Here is a 17,583-nt window from a genome sequence, read left to right as displayed (position 1 = left end):
TATATATATATATATATATATATATATATATATATATATATATATATATATATAAAATTGGCTTTTCAGACAAATTTAAATAATATAATTAGTGCATTGTCTTTAATTTATCATATTTATCATATTTATATATATATATATATATATATATATATATATATATATATATATATATATATATATATATATTACTAATTTTAATGATTGATTTTTAAAACATATTTATTCTAATTATTTAATTTATCATTATCGCCAATTAAAAACAATAACAATATGATATAGAAGAATAATAATTTATTTTTTGTAAACTAATAAATAACTTATTCATAATATTCAAAATATATAAATTAGATAAATATAAAATAAAATTATTAATTAAAAGTAATATTTAAGTCTTATTAAGAAACGAGAGTTAAATATAAATAAATAATTATGTAATAATTTATTACACTAATAACTTTTATCAATACAAATATTTAAATTATACTAATATTTAAAATATTTTATTATTGCACTATTAATACACTGTCATTCTTCTCACAAATGTAAAGCTACCAATTTTTCCATTTTCACAAGCGGCAAATTATCCCGCCTACAAATTTTGCACTTTTCACAAGCCGACGACAATTTATCCCGCCTACAAATTTTGTACTTTTCATAAGCGACAACTTATCCCGCCTATCTCCTTGTTTCCACCATCAAAACTCTCTTTTTTTTATAATCATTTTCAATCTCCTTATGTAAGAAACACACTTATATGATTTCGATCGTGTTGCTCCTTCAGAGAAGAAACGTTCTAAAATTTTCGATTTGGATTCCAAACTTGAGAAGAGTCTTTTCACCCCCTTCAGAGAGATCAAGGTTTTGATATTCTATTTAATCTACTTTTTTGGGGCTTCAATTCAATTCTTAGTTTTTTTTAGCTTTCCTGTTTCGATTTTAATCTCTTTCCGCATCGTAAAAATATATATATATTTATTTATTTTTGGGTTGTGTGGAAAAGGGTTTCTTAATTTCTCTGTTCTAATTTGTTCTAATGATATCTATTGATCAATGTTGTAGAGTTCATGGAGTGGGAATTATAGGTTGCTATTGTTGTTGATTTAAAATTCTATTGTTTTATGTGTTGGAATTATGAACTAGATCCTGACTCTGGCTGTCCTTTAAGGTCAAGGTTCACTTAGTGTCCTTTGGAAAAGAATAATAATTCAACCACCAGAAAATGAAGATCTGCAACATATAGTCAAAGTGAGGTATCCTGATTTGGAGCTTCATGCAAGCGAACTTATAGGTATTGATTTACAATTTTGATAATATATGGTCGGCAATCTGTTTATTGTCTCGGCAGGTTCTCGTTAAGGTATTAAGAATAATTATAAGCTGCCTGTGCTATTGTTACTTTTCTTTTGATTAATGTCCATTTGGTTCTACATGGCAGGGATCTCTTAAAATGGTGTAAAAGAGTTACTGGGTTAGATTTTTGCTCTGATCTTAGCTTGTCAAAAGAGCAATGTAATTATATATACACAGAGGTCTGTTTTATTTTTTGTTAACTTTTTTATCACATGTTTCAGAGTTACTTCATGTGTGTAGCTTGTATTTCATCTCGGGCTGTTGATGTATTTGCGGCCTTTCCAGCTTCATTTGATAACCGGTTATCAATAATGAAAGAGATAGGAAAGTTGTGGAAAACATGGGATTCTGCTGCTGAGACCTTATATCCCCTCGACAAACCAATATATCAGGTTTTATTTATTGATGTTTAGCCTTTGCTTCGTTAATTTGCCTCACCAGTTTCTAATTTATGATGGTAAATGCAGGATTCTGTCGCAGGTTTAAAAATAGGCCGGATTGAAATTGGCTTGGTTGGTATCCACATTGCAATATGTGCTTAACTTCTCTTGTTTGTAAACTATTGTAATGCTAGCACTTCTTGTGCTTTTCTTTAATTTGGCTTTTTCCAAAAAAGAGATGATGAACAACACGCCGACACCGTCGTCCAACACGCCGGTCAAGCCGTTGCTGAAGGCGCCAAAATCCTTCAGGATCGCATTGTAAAATCTTCATTCCTGATTCCACTTTTCTAATTTCATATTCGTATTTGCTTGAAATTTTAGACCTAATCGTTATCTCAATGATCTTAACTAAAATTTCCGCTTAGAGTGTATCCGACGCCGACGCAACTTGTTGTCCGTTTACATGCTATTTCTGATTATACTGATTGTATTAGTGAAGTTGAAACTTACTGATAAAAAAATTAACAATAATTTGTGGCACGTTTTCTCACGTTGCAACTGGTTGAGGATTCAATTGAATTCTGGTTTATGTAGTTACAATATTTATGGAGTGTTTTGAAATGAGAACAATGAGAATAGAAAATTTACCATAGGGGCATCTTGCAGGCAGCTAGGAATTATAGAAGTGTTGCACAGACAGTTAAAAGATTGGAAGAAGCTGCTATTTCGCATAGGGGACCTGAGAGAGTGCAGTTGCTTAGGAGATGGCTTGTTGTCCTTAAAGAGATTGAGAATTTGTCTAGAGCATTGGCGGAAGGTAAAGAGAAGACTCTTGAGCAGCACCTTGTCGTTGAAGAAATAAAGGAGAACCCACAAAGACCTTCTCTGGTTAGAAACTTTCATTGCATTGGTGTAACTGAATTTAGGGAATTATGAAATATTCAATTTACAAAGGTTTTTTTTTGTTATGATTATCTGAAGTTATGATATATTGAATTTGTTATCGACTATCGTGCTTTCTACTTCTAGAGATTATAAATGCTTTCTCTGCTTTCCCATTACTACTGTTTGCCAAAATGCTGCATGGTGTTTCTTTGTTTTAGGTGATAATTGGTTTATTGTGTATTTGGCTTCTGCTTCAACTTCAAACATGGTGTCCTTTGGTTTTTATGTGTATTTTGAAATGGGTGTCCTTTGGCTTCTGCTTCAACTTCAAACATGGTGTCCTTTCTACTTCGACTGATGTACAACCACTAAAAATATGATTATTTGATAAATATAATAGGTTCTTGTATATTACTTTTGCTGTTGATTTATGGATTTCCTATTTTGTAGGTTCTATTGACAACAAATGCAGATGTGTTGAGATTCATGGAAGTAAGGGTGAGATCTATTTGAATACGACAGATTGGTGACAAATTCAGTAGTAAACATAGACTGATAGTAAACAGAGTGAAGTAGATAAACTACTACAATAAAAGTTTAGATGGCATAAAACTAGGGCCAATAGAAAAGTGAGGGAATCAATTGTCAACTTACGCCTGTCTCAATAAGCCAGCCAGAAAGCGCATTACTCCAATTGTAATTGAACCATGAGTTTAGGTCTGTGTGAAAGGGATCAGAGTTTTCAAGTAAATTGGATTAAGTATAGACCATGGAAAATTATTACAAATTAAGGCTTTTCGTTGTAATTGCTTATGCAATCTTTTGTTATTGTTTCAGATTCATTGTGACTAATAATGGATCAGGTTATAGTGTGGTTGGTTTGAGGTAATGAGTCAAGTGCTTCACTTTTGAGAACATACCGTGATTTGAGTTATTGAATTTTAGGAAATGTTTGAATGTAGGATGTTTGGACTGAGAATGGGAATGAAGATATAGATCGCGCTATTGCATTGTCGCTCGCAGAAGAAAGTCAGAAAGCGAAAAATGTAAATGGTGAGTGGGATTAGATAGATAGCGACAAGTCACAATTAGTGTTGTTCATGTGTTTATGAATATTTCAGCTTATGTTGTTATAGATCACAAGTCACAATTAGAAGAAGATGAACAACTTGCCAGAGCTATAGAAGAAAGTCTAAATTTGGAGTCACCTCCCAAACATGGAAATGATAACAATACGACGTATCAACCAATTCAGTATTTCCCGATGGGGTACAAGTATCAGTTTGATGATAGCAATGTGCATTTTGATTCCCACTTATTTGTGCTGGTCCTGTTTATTTTATGATCAAGGATATTGTTTATAGGAAGGGGCTGGTGTAACTGAACCAGAATGTAACTTTTTCGCTGAAAAACGGCTAGAATTTAGTTTACGTCGTTCTTCATCCTTTTTATTCTTTTCAAATAAATTGTACCGAACATTAGCTGAATGAATACTGCTGGAATAATAAGTTTAATAAAATTTCTCTCAAACTGACGGCTACCTCCGCCGAAACCTCTCTAACAAACTAAACCCCGCCGCAGCTCCTCTTCTCCGCGACTCACTTCCGGCGTCCAATCACCGCCACTTCCAGATAACAGCTTCCGCAAAAATGGAATCCTCGAAGAATCAAAACGAATCCCTCTCTTCCATTGACGAAGACGATTCTAACAAATGCACCGATTTCTACGATATCTATGGTCCTGAGGTTTATATATCTCATACATATTCTTTGATTTTTCTATTTAATTTAATTTTTTGTGTGTTTAGAAATTGAATACAATTTTGGAAGAATCTTCATATATGTTTAAATGGAGTTGTTTACTCTGTTATTGCAGGCTAAAGCAGATGTTGTTTTCAAGTCACCAGAAGAAGATAGATCAACTCTGAATCTCCGAATCCTCACTCTGAGTTTTTCGGCTCCGGTTTTTCTCCCCCTTTGCAATGGATCTTAGATTTTCACTTATAGGTGTAGATTAGAGATTCCGATTAGGAAAATTATTGATTTTACGTTTCAAAATTTATGATTGATTTTCGATTTGGTTTATGCGTTAGAATTCTGAGTTAGGAAATTAGAGATTCAATTTGTTACAAATTCTGAGTTGTAATTTGTATGTAATTTGATCTTGATTCAATTTATGTTTGATTTCCTTTTCCGATTTTGTTAAGATTTCTCTGTAATAAAGTTTTGATGATGAAAATAAAATCTTTCCTTTTTGAATTTCATAATTTCTTTGTTCTGGGCTTGAATCAGTAGTTGGATTAGGGGTTTTTTGTGATGCAGAAGGTTAGGGGTGGGGATGGTCGGCCGCCGTTGGTGATGGAGAAGATGAATAGTACTAGGGCTAGTTGACTTAGTCAATTGTTTAATAAATAAATAAAAATTAAATAAATATCTAAAACCTATATTAAATATTAATCAATTTTTTTTATTAATCATAAAGCTGGTAATAATAATAATTAATATAGTGATAATCTTTATCATTGAAAAAATCATCATTTTTATGTTGGTTAAAAAAACAAAAAAATCCATCCTAAAAATGTGGACAGCAAGCGCCCCTCTCCCCTTCTTACTTTTTTTTTTGACATTTTTTCATTAATAAATATTTGTAAATATTATTTGGACCAATATATTTGCTATATGTAAATATTATTTTTGTTTCGATATTATTTATAAAAATATTTTGATCAATCAAAAACTTATTTCCAGCTACTCATTAATTCGGAAGTATTTTAAATAAATTTATAAGAGACATATATTTCTCTTATTCACATTAATAACATATATTACTAAATTATTACATCAATAATATATAGCTCACTTTTACATATATTCTCTTAAAAATTATTATTAATAATATATAGCTCACTTTTACATATATTCTCTTAAAACTTATTGTATTTTAAATTAAAAATAATTTCAAAATAAAAATATTATTAATAAAAATAATTAAAAATAATAATATATTTTTTCTCGTGTTTAAATTCCTAAATTATTTTAAGTATAGCTACTTTTATTTTTTACTAATTGTACCAAAAAAAGTAATTATTATTGTTATAATGATCATATAGTACAAATTTAAAATTTAATACCAATTAATATATTTTAATAAAAAATTTAATACAATTATTGTTAGAATTTTTTTGTATTAATCAACAACTTATAAACTGACATATTTATTTTTTCGTCTTTTTAAATCAATGACACCGATTTTTTTATTAATTATTTTAATAGAATTTGGATCAAAATATTTCTTTACGCGTATATTTAAAAGATTAAACATATAATTTAATACATTATTAACAATTAAAACAAATTTTATAATTATTGTTCATATAATTTAATACTTAATATTATCATCAATTCAAAAATAGTATAACAAAAATTAATTGAATAATTTAACATTATTGTTAATTTACATAAATATTAAAATACCTTGGAAGTTGATAAAAATAGGTTCTAAATTTAAATAGTATATTTATCTTTATATTTGATAGGATGCATCTATATAAGACCGCAATGTCTTTGTAATTCTTTTTAATTATTATTTTTTAATCAATAACATAACATCTATTGTATTGTAAATATATTTTGTTGATTGAAAAATATCACAGTTTTTCCGTATTTGAAAAATAACACACTTTTTCTTATAATTAAATTAAAATTAAAATATTATTAATCTAAAAATTAAATACTATCTGTTTTTTTACCGAATTAAATACTACTATCTTAAATAAAAATTAACTATTATTTATTGTAATCTTAATAAAATTTTGCTTTTAATTGAAAACAAAGTTTTACAATGATTATGAATGAATTAATATGTTTAAAAACTTATAAATATAATAAATTGATTTAAAATATTATTAATAAAAATGTAAAAAAAAAATCATATTTGTAAGAGAAATAGTGTGAAACTAATTATTGTTAATAGTACAATAAATAAATATAGGTCAAATTATTTAATATTTATTTATTTAATAGTAATAAATATATGTGAGAGATAAAGAAGAAAAGAGAAGATGTGAGAGATGGAGAGAGAAATGAGAGCAATTTAACATGAGTGTTTTATTGAGTGTGGAGAGATCTATAATAATAATGGTACACTTCATATCCAATGGCATATTCAATGGCTATGATTGATTTGAAAACAAAAAAAAAAAAAAAAAATGGTCTCTCACGGTGAGAGACCTATGGACGTCTCTCACCTTAGACGGCGCCGTTGTTTAGTCATTCATATCTTTTGTTTTTTCTTTGTATTTTTACAAACACAAATAAATGTGTACTAATAATTACTCCATCTGTTCCTTTATAATTGTCACTTTTGTAATTCTTTTTAAGTGTCACATTTCAAAATTCAAGAAAGTATTTTTGTTGTTTTGTCAAAATTACCCCTAATCATTATGATAGAGAGAAAAAAATTAAATAAAATATTAAAAAGTTTAGGGTATTATTGAAAAAAGAATAATCATTACTTAAAAAGTAACAATAATCAGGTTATCTTGGTATGTGAAAAAACTTAAAAATTGATAAATATTTCTAAAAGTGAAAGATATTACGTGCATGCATTTATTTTTCATATGTACGAATAAGCTAGTACGTAGGTTTTAAATTTTTAATATACTAATAATAAGAAGAAATTGGAAAGACATTATTATACAAGTTTCTAATTTGTTCTGCTTTGGCATAGCTAAGCTGATAGCTTTTTGTGATAAAAAATATAGAAAATTTCTTTAGCCACCTCCCTATGGGAGTCACCCCCAGCAAAAATCCCAAAATACCCCTGCTTCGAAAATGAACTTTCGAAGCGCATGTTTTTTTTAAAAATTTCCACAATTCGGAAGTGCATCTCCGAAAACACCTCATGGGGGGTGTCTTCGGAGATGAACTTCCGAATTATGCAGCTGTGTTTTTTTTTTTATGTTTTATCTAAAACAGTCTCGCATTTTCAATGGCTCTCGCTCCTGTTGAAAAAAAAAACAAATAAACGACATATATTAAATAAGCGACATGATCATGATTCTCGCGTAAAACGCCTTCAGATATTGCTTCAGAGAAATTTGAAGCATGTTTCATTTCATCGCCGCGAACACTATCCATCTTCTGGATTATAAACATAGAACTTTGAATTTCCCAGCGCACCCCTTTGTTTGATTTTTTTGTAATGACGTCCCCTGATGATAATGATAAACTATAGCTTACATTGATTGGCTCCTTTGTCTCGCGGAAACTCAAGTTGACAAGACTTTGAACAGCTTCATGTCTCTTACTTTGTTCCATTTTCAGGCTACAACATGCAAGAAAACCAAGAATAAGCTTAACCAACCCCCTTAAGTTGAGAATATTATTTGGATCAACATGCTCGAGTTCAACATCATCATTCACAACAGATGATTCTTCTTTGGATAGTGACTCAGAGATATTTCTAGCACCAACTTTTCTGTAAATATCAGATAGTTTACTCTTGAACAATGGTGTCATGTTATGCTTAGGATACCATACAAAAACTTTCTCGCTCTCAAAAAGCTTTTTTTTTATGTTTTTTCTTAAACAGTCTCGCATTTTAATTAAACGCAAACGGCAAATAAAATAAGCGACATATAAATAGAAAATACTAATATGATAAATAAAATCCAAAAACACTGTGCGAAAGATACAATCTGAAATCAAAACAAAACAAAACAAAACACGTCAAACAAAACAAAAACACGTTATCCTGCCCGACGAGCGTTACAAAATACACATCAAACAAAACAAAAACACATTATTCTGCCCGACGAGCGAACTCCTCCGAATGAAGATACTGATACCAATCCTCATCCCACTCAGTCTCAGAACCATCAGCATCAACCACGACTCTCACGCCAGATAGTTGAGCTTGAGCATCCAGGCCCCGGGCCCCCTGGGAACGAGAAGTAGAGTCGGTCGAAACCTTCTTCTTCTCCTTCACCTCCTTCACTCCGCGAGAGCACGAAGTAGAGTCGGTCGAAACCTTCTTCTTCTCCTTCACCTCCTTTTTTCCCTTAGCGCCACCCATTCCTGACATGTTCCTGTAAACAATTGAAATCGATTAATATGCGAGACAAAATAAAAAACTAAAAAATTTGAACTTCTGATACAATTCGGAAGTTCATTTCCGAAAACTGGGATGGAGGTGTTTTCGGAAATGAACTTCCGAAACACCCCTGCGATAGAGTTGTCTGAAACTTCCATGGCAGACCCCAAAATCAAACATAAAACCAATTCAAAAAGTTTCTAAACAACCTAAATACTACTAACAACCAGTCCATATATCATTTATGCAATTGAAACCCTAAATAACATGCATTTGAATAATGAATCTAACAAATTTAAAACTTACAAATTGAGTGATTTGTGGGCTTTTGAATGTTGTATAGCAATGTGATTGGAGCCTTGATGCAGCCTTGGAAGTGTGTTTGCACAAATTTCCGCCTTTGGTTGTTTTTGATTTGAGTTAGGGTAAATGAATTAGGGGAGGGGGAGTGTTTTGATAAATCTGCAGAATGCGCAGTATTTCGGAAGTGAACTTCCGAAATGCTGTTTTCGGAAATGAACTTCCGAAATAAGATAATTTTTTTAAAAAAAAAGGCGTTTTCGGAGATGCATCTCCGAAAACACCTTTTTCTTGCATTTCGGAAGTTCATTTCGGAAGTCAGGGGTAGTATGGGGTTTTCACCTGAGGTGGACTAGAAGGTAGGGAGGTTGGCAAAGAAATTCTCAAAATATATCGTTAACTTATAGTAGATTAAGATATAATTATTTGATAGCACTAGTTTATAATGTTTGTTTTTCATTTAATTTACTGTTTTTATTTTCAAACGATACTTAAAGTAGTATGTTGATGATGCCACTTAGGGCCAGTTTGTTTCAGCTTTAAAAAAATGAATTTTTTCTTTGTATTTTTGAAAATAGATTTTCTAAAACCGTTTTTTAAAATATTACAAATTTTTTTATATTTGTTTTTTCTAAAATGAAACACTAATTTTGACATCTTATAACATAAACGTACATAATTGAAGACCAAAATTTAGTCAAAATCATAATTTTTTCAAAAAGTTGTATTTCAAAAATGATTTTTATGAAAATCTATTTGAAATAGCTTCAAAATTAAGTGATTTTTTGAAATTTTGATATCCAATTTTTTTTCCTATAACTAGATGAAATACCTAAAATAACATTTTAAGAATAACTATTCAAACAAAATTTTCATTTGAAGCTTTTATAAAAAGTTTCTTTACAAAAATTTTTTCCACAAAATTTAGTAACACTATAAAAATCATTTTTAAAAAAAGCCAAAACAAACGGGCCCTAATTCTTCTTATATGATGTCGACTAGCTACTATAAATCAAGTATCTATCTAAGCATGAAAACTATTAACGAAGTTCCTAATATATCCTTTATAATAAAATTTATTTACACTAAAACATGTCCTTATTTGTAATTGACTAATTCAACTTGTACCGACTAATAACATGCTTAGGAAACTACTAACGAACTTCCTAATATATCCTTTATAATAAAATTTATTTACACTAAAACATATCCTTATTTATAATTGACTAATTCAATTTGTACCGACAAATAACATGAAGTCCTTTAGCCAAGTGGCAATTTCTTTCATCTACTATATAGATATTACTAAGAAATTGACCAAGCTGTCAAAATTACCCTTTCCACTATATAGTTTGATTAATTTCTTAATAATAGCTATATAGTAGATTATTGTTCAATTTCTTAGTAATAGCTATATAGTAGATTACACTACAAATTGGACAAAATAGTAACTAACAAAATCACCTTACCACTTTTCTATTGTCCAATGAAAATCAAGGCTTTTGCCAAATGTCAATTGCAATATTTATGATTCAACTTTCTCTCCCAACACACATCTTCTCTCTCTTACTTAAAATTTCAAATTTTTTCACATTTCATTTTCCTACACTTTCTTACCTTCATTTTAATTTTTCTCCATTTACTTATTATCACAAAAATATTAATAATCTATCTTTTAATTTTAATAAAATTAAATATTTATTTATTTCACGGGTCACTATCAACACAATATTTACTTTCTCTATCTTAATTAATTTTTTAAATTTCTCTCATTTTTTCCACTTTTTCTTACTTTCATTTTAACTTTTTTCTCTATTTATTTATCATCCCTAAAAAGTAATTTAGGTTTTAATTTTAATGAAATTAAATAATTTGTTATCGCATAGGTCACTATCAACACAATATTTATTTTATTTTAATCAATCATTGTCTTTATTTGAGAGATAATATCCTTATTTTTATTTTTTTTCTTTCTCCATCTCACAATTCTTTTTTTAATGATTATTTAATATAATTAAATTTATATGATTATTGTTCATTTTATATTTGTATTTAAATATATTTTATATTAAATCAAATAAATTTTTTATTTCACGGGTCACTATCAACACAGTATCCATTTTATTTTAATCAACAATTACTATTAATTGATAGACAATTTTTATATTTAAATGTAAATTTTTTTTTTATCTTCATCTTACTGATTCTTTTTTTATATTATTATTTAATATAATTGAATTTATATGATCATTTTTCGTTTATAATTAAACTATTCATTTTAAATTTATACATATCTAATTAAATTTTATATATCAAATAAATTTACTCGTGCGAAAGCACGGGTATCTTACTAGTTCTTGTATAACATTACACTATCATCTTTTAACCGGTTAATAAATCTTTTAACCGGGCAATAAATTCCCGCAATAGTTTTGAAATTAAATGTATTTCATTTTGCCCTTTATTGCTCTCTCTTCATCAGAATACAATCTCTCTCTCTCTCTCTCTCTCTCTCTCTCTCTCTCTCTCTCTCTCTCTCTCTCTCTCTCTCTCTCTCTCTCTCTCTCTCTCTCTCTCTCTCTCTCTCTCTCTCTCTCCTCTCCCCTTATCATACTCAATTTTAAAGCTTCAACTACAACTTTAATTCTTCTCCACATCCTATAAGTACATCATTTAGTTTGATTCTTATAGAATTACCCATTTTCATTTTGATTTCTTCTTCCTTCTAAAGCTTTAAATCTGATTTTAGGTCACAACAATTTCTCTTTTTTTTTCTCTGATAGGAAATCAAAGAAAAAGGAAGCATAAAAATATTTCTATTATATGGTGTTCGTAAATGTGCATTTTCAACTAACTTTTCTACATATCAAGATGTTGTGCTTATGACATTGATGGTTTTATTCAAAATATACCCATTTTTTCATTTTGATTTGTTCTTCCTTTTAAAGCTTCAAGGTCTAGATGCAAAAGCAACAACTATTGTTTTTTCCGGTTACCTCTCATTTGTTTTTCATATCACCTACAAATTTTCTTTCTCTCCAATGTTTTGTCACAGAACTGAGAGCAAAAAATTGTTTGAGCTGTCTCACGAGCATCCCACTTGTCTCTTGTGTGTAAGTATTTTTTCTTTTCTGAATGTATGAATGTTGGGTCTGAAATTATAAAGGTATATATTTTAATGAGGCTAAAACGAGTAAGGGGAAAATGCATTCTATGTGTTTGATTAAATGTCTATGTTAGTTTTCATGGTTGCTTGAGTATGCTTAAGATTAATTTGAATTCATGTTTTAATTAGGTTGGTCTTAAAGGTGATGCCATTCAGTCTAACTTCCTCTGTTGATTGGCAAGGAGGTTGGCGGATGCGATAAAGGTGTTAAATGATTTTTGTGACTACGGTTATAAACCAAATGCAATTACTTACACCACGATCATGAAGTGTTGTTTTCGGTGCGTGAGGTTGGAGCAAGGGTTGGAGATATTGTCCGACATGAGGAGGAAAGGTTATTAGTGCTACAGATTTGCTTATTGTACTGTGGTTTATGTGTTGGTGAAGACAGAAGGATTGTAGAAGCGGATAAGATTACTGAGCACAATTCTGACTAAGGTCATAACATACGACAGATCCTAACCATACGCTTGCTCTCAAGCACCACAGATCATCAACAGAGTCTCTCACCTCACATGAGCAGAACTCCTATACTACCTCAAAACACCACCGTACATTGCTTCTCACCGTCTTGAGCAAGCCCTAACAACCATATCATGTTATAAACTTACTAAGACCTTGGAGTCTCCCTGCCCTTGCAGGAGGAACATGTGTAGCTAAACTTTTTTTGTCAGTACAGTGGCGCCTTCTAGGGGCTCCGGTAAAACTAACCTGGGTCACAACCTCTCTATCACCATCTTCCTTTCGATTGTAACCCTTCACTCTTATATTTAGCCACCTTCATATACAGTTAATAGGAGAGCTCTATCGCCTATGTTGAAAGGAAATAACAGTAGCGGTAATGCTTACACCCTGGCGGAGATGCGTGCCGCCAAGGACGAACAACGCCGCCATAACCAGACGTCGGAAGACGATGTCTGATGGGTCTGTAACGTATAGCCTAAATATAGAACTACAAGTGCACAACCTATCGAAGTAATATATAAGATTATCGAACCACAAAGACCAATCGTCAATCTATCAACTCTATTGCTAAGGTGCTTATCTAAGGTGAACAAGAATATTGTTGTGAGTGCAGTGCAAGAAAGTAAATAGCAGATAAAGCAACAGGTTCGAATGTAATTCACGTAAATCAGACAATGGTCCAGTCATGCATAAATGGAATTACTTATGGGGCAATATTTTCTACTTATAGCAAAGAACAATTTAACAGGAACTTGTAGCTTTCGCATACTAAGAACCGAGTTTACTCTTTAAATTAAATTCCTTTATTGTCACATATAAAGGGTGCCTTCCGCGTTAAAGATGCAAACCTATTTTTATGAAATTAGTTATTTTGACTTAGTAGAAAAGTAATTTTGACTAGGAAAGATTAACTTAAATAGACTCTTGGCTTTTGGCCAAGGGTCAGATTTTGAACCTACAAACGCGTTCAAAAAATAGTTTCAAAATCGTTTTCTAAAAAGTGTTAAAGATTCCTATTTAACCAATCAAACTGCTTTCACCCTTTTTGTTTGGTTAAATACTAATTAAGTCATATCATAAGTATGGACGGCTTTCGATCTTACCCAATAAACAATTAAACATAGTTGACTTAAGTTAGAAGCAAAACATCCCCAAAGTGTTTTCACTAGCATGACATTTGGAACACAACCGTCACTACGATCCTTACATCCCAACCTTTATAAATTAGCTAGACATAGTAATAAATGCGAGCCTATAAAACGTGTAGGCTATGATAAGAGCAAGTAAGCAAATTGTGCGAGTCTATAAAACGTGTAGCCTATGGTAAGAGCATTTAGAGTCTATAAAACATGTAGACTATGGTAAAAGCATTTAAAGTCTATAAAACATGTAGACTATGGTAAGAGCATTTAAATTAAATAGAACCTGCTCCAGGAGGAGACTTCAAATCTGGTACAAGATGCGGGAATGTAAATGATCCAAACTTGATACAAGAACAATTGTCATAACCCTCCGAGGTGGAGGATTATGACTTTCAGATGGTGAAGTATATGGCTTAGATTGAACTAAGCTTGGATGCCCTAAAATGTCATGAAAGGATGGTATTTATAGAGTTAAATGGTGGAAGTTACTTCATGTGAGAAATAGTGGAAGTAGTGGGAAGTTGGAGAAGTAGTGGGAAGTTGGAGAAGTGTATCTTTACAGTATTGCCCTTCAACTTCTTTTGAGCAAGAAACAAAACGTGAACACCGCGCCCGAGGTGGGGGGTGCCGCGCCCGTGGCCTTTGGAATTTGAGAAGATCGTGGGATCGTGACAGTTTGAGGATCATTTGAGAAGCACCGTGCCCGCGGCCTTCATATTTTCCTTTGTTGTAGATCTTTTTGTTAGCTTTCCAACGCTTCGAACGGGGGTTATTCCGACTTACGGTTTAGGAGTTATGGCCAAAACAGTCGGACAACGTATCGCGTGCAAATTACTTCATTTCTTCCGTTTTTTCGTCTGTTTTGCTTCGTTTCTTCGCACACGCCTCTAAAAGGGCATGGAACCTGAAAACAAAGAAAACAAGGGCATAATACAAGAAAACAATAATAAAAACTATGGAAAACATGTGATATTCGAGCCAAAAACATAGTGCGATTTAGAGTGATCAAATTCTCCCACACTTAAACCTATGCTTGTCCTCACGCAACAACTCTCAGAAGTAAATGAAAGAAAAGACGGTGTCCACAAGCTTTGGGCAAAGAGGGCATCTAAGTTCAAGTAAGGGTGTGATGTCAGGTACTAACTATCTAAACCAAGGGTATCGTAATGACACTTTTCGCGAAAACGTGGACATAAACCTCATAAGTATGTGAATCGATCCTTAATATCCCACTATGCTAAGACTCCTTTTTGGTAATAAGGTCCTTTTTCATTCTGGTGCAATCATATTAAGTCCGTTATCCTTACGTACCCATGTTATAGTGACCGGTTAGTGACTCTGATCTCAAGTAATGGGGCGCTGGTACAAGAGTTGGTGTAACCCCTTTTTATTTCACCTAGTTGTAATTGCGGGGGATCGGACCGTAGTCCGCCCTACCAAGTCCAACACCAGATACCTCTGGACCAACCACAATGGTTGTGCCTTTTATTGATTTCTTTTTTTTTTGTTTTTGTGAATGCTTACAACTGACTTGAGCTAAATGATCTTGTGAGGATTACCTAGCTCGGAGTTGCAATCATACATTTTCTTTATATATTTTTAAGGCAAAAGAGATCATTCACTTATATTCATCGATCCTACACTTAGAGCATGCTTAGGCCGGAGTCGACTGCTAGGATAAACTACTTAAGGACCTATTTGTACAGTTTTATTCAAAATCACAGCATCATGGGAAAAGGGATCTAATCTTAATATTCACAAGGCTTATGGTGCTAAAACGATATCGGTTTTTCAAAAAGAGAGTACTCAAGACAAAACACACACTATCTAGAACCTGTCTTGTAGCCCAAATCTTTAAGACAACCGTATTTTCTTTGCGAAAATTTTTTTGTAAGGCTAAAAACAGGGGAAAATATAAGGATACACTACGCGGAATGACTCGTTTATCACATGTATTTTATTAAGCAACTAACACTAAAAACTAGAACTAAAACAGCTGAAGGGAAATGACTAAAAAGGAAATGAAAGCGGGAAATGCTCCTCCCACACTTATATCGGACATTGTCCCCAATGTTCCAAAATAAGGTAGGTAGGAGGTACCTGAGAAATCTAGTGGGGTCCACTAGTATCTTCACCATCCTGGGTGGTACGACCGGAACGACGGCTACGGCTACGACGGCGGCTCTCTCTATCTAGGGTAAGCTGCTCCACTTTCTCGGTCAAAGCGACATTTGCTGCTTGTAGCTCTCGAGTCCTACCAATGATGGTTCCTTGTGTTGCTTCCATCAATTGGAAGTGACTAGCAAATACAGTCTGTTGAAGGTGCTGCTGATTTTGGAAAGCCAGCTGACTTTCCATAATGGTATGCAAGGAGTGGACATTTTTCTCCTGAGAAGCTTGCATGAATGCCATGTTATCTGCCACCTGTTGTTGCATAGTAGCAAGGAGGGTATCCCTCTGGGCCTCTCGGGCCATATGCTCACGCCACATGTCCTCAGTGACATGGAAACTAGGAGCCGTACCTGGTGGAGTGGATTGATGTGGTTAGCAGCTTCTCAAGCAGTTGACGTTGTTTTGCCCCTAGCTTGCCTTCTCGCAAACTGTAGCCTTCAAACTCCATAAGATCTTCTTTGGATGAATGTAAAGAGAGGAGGGAGGTTATGGAATGTAGATGTAGTGAAGATGTGAGAAAGAAAATAGAATTGAGGGGCTATTTATGGGTAGTGGAAGAAAGTGGTGGTTGATGAATATTTATGGTGGGAATTAATATAGTGGAGTAGTTATGGATGATAATGGGAGTTATGGGGGGTTAGTAATGGAAGAAAATGGGATTGAAAATGGAAAAAGGGGAAGAATGGGGTGGTTTTCGAGCAACAAGTCGTTGGATGACCGTTGCGTCACCGCGGCCGCGGCCAGTTCAAGAATGGCTGGGCCGAATTTTGGCCTCTTTTAGCTTTTGGGCCTCTCCTCCTTGTCTTCACTTATATCTTGGGGGTGTACCTAGTACCTTTTTTTTTTCAAAAATAGAATATATATGCATATATATATATATATATATATATATATATATATATATATATTATCTTTTTCTAAAAATATATATACATATGTAGGCGAACACACACACATATATATATATATATATATATATATATATATATATATATATATATTTAGAAAAAGATAATATATATATATATATATAATTTTTTTTCTTTTTTCGTTATGATGACCAGAAAAACAAAAACATTAGTAGAACAATATAATTACAAATAAGGGAAAAAAACAAACATATATATATATATATATATATATATATATATATATATATATATAAGTACGAACGTCAGGTCATCACAATGTAAATAGTACTATAGTGCATAAAACAGAGAATGCAGCAAGTGTATCAAATGAGACTGAAAGGGAAATCAACATAAGGGAAATCACACACACACACACACACACACACACACACATATATATATATATATATATATACACTAAGATAAGAGTTCTCGTGAACAACACAGATCTATCACCAACCGGGAGGATGCTCTGCAGGAGGGTCTGGACCACGCAGCTCAGTCAACTGGCGTCGAATCTCTGCCACCTTGTGAGCTAGATCATCTAACTCACCAGCAAAGGAGGCATCGTTCAGCTCCAACTGTAAATGAAGGTCGGCCACCTCATTGCGGAGAGTGGCTATCTCGGTGCGCATAGCGATCAATAGAGTGCGAATGTCAGGTTCCTGTAAATTGAGGTTATTAGTAAGAACAATAGTGTGCACAACCTCGGG

General features: G+C 32.3%; 1 long non-coding RNA gene across 2 annotated transcripts; it reads left to right on the top strand.

Annotated features, from left to right (window-relative positions):
- The first annotated feature begins 715 nt into the window (after positions 1–715).
- LOC131611574 (uncharacterized) lies at positions 716–4,915 on the top strand. Of its 2 annotated transcripts, XR_009287021.1 has the most exons (10): positions 716–861; positions 1,169–1,291; positions 1,439–1,471; positions 1,575–1,745; positions 1,821–2,054; positions 2,403–2,624; positions 3,072–3,506; positions 3,584–3,674; positions 3,758–4,366; positions 4,497–4,914. It is a non-coding gene; the product is annotated as an uncharacterized LOC131611574 (long non-coding RNA). The 2 variants fall into 2 exon arrangements; XR_009287020.1 differs by having other exon boundaries at positions 3,072–3,674; positions 4,497–4,915.
- Positions 4,916–17,583: the final 12,668 nt, after the last annotated feature.

This window comes from Vicia villosa, linkage group LG6 (assembly GCF_029867415.1).
Source record: "Vicia villosa cultivar HV-30 ecotype Madison, WI linkage group LG6, Vvil1.0, whole genome shotgun sequence".
Classification (NCBI taxonomy): Eukaryota; Viridiplantae; Streptophyta; class Magnoliopsida; order Fabales; family Fabaceae; genus Vicia; species Vicia villosa.
Note: the sequence above shows the minus strand (reverse complement) of the source record. Positions and strands in the feature narration are given on the sequence as shown.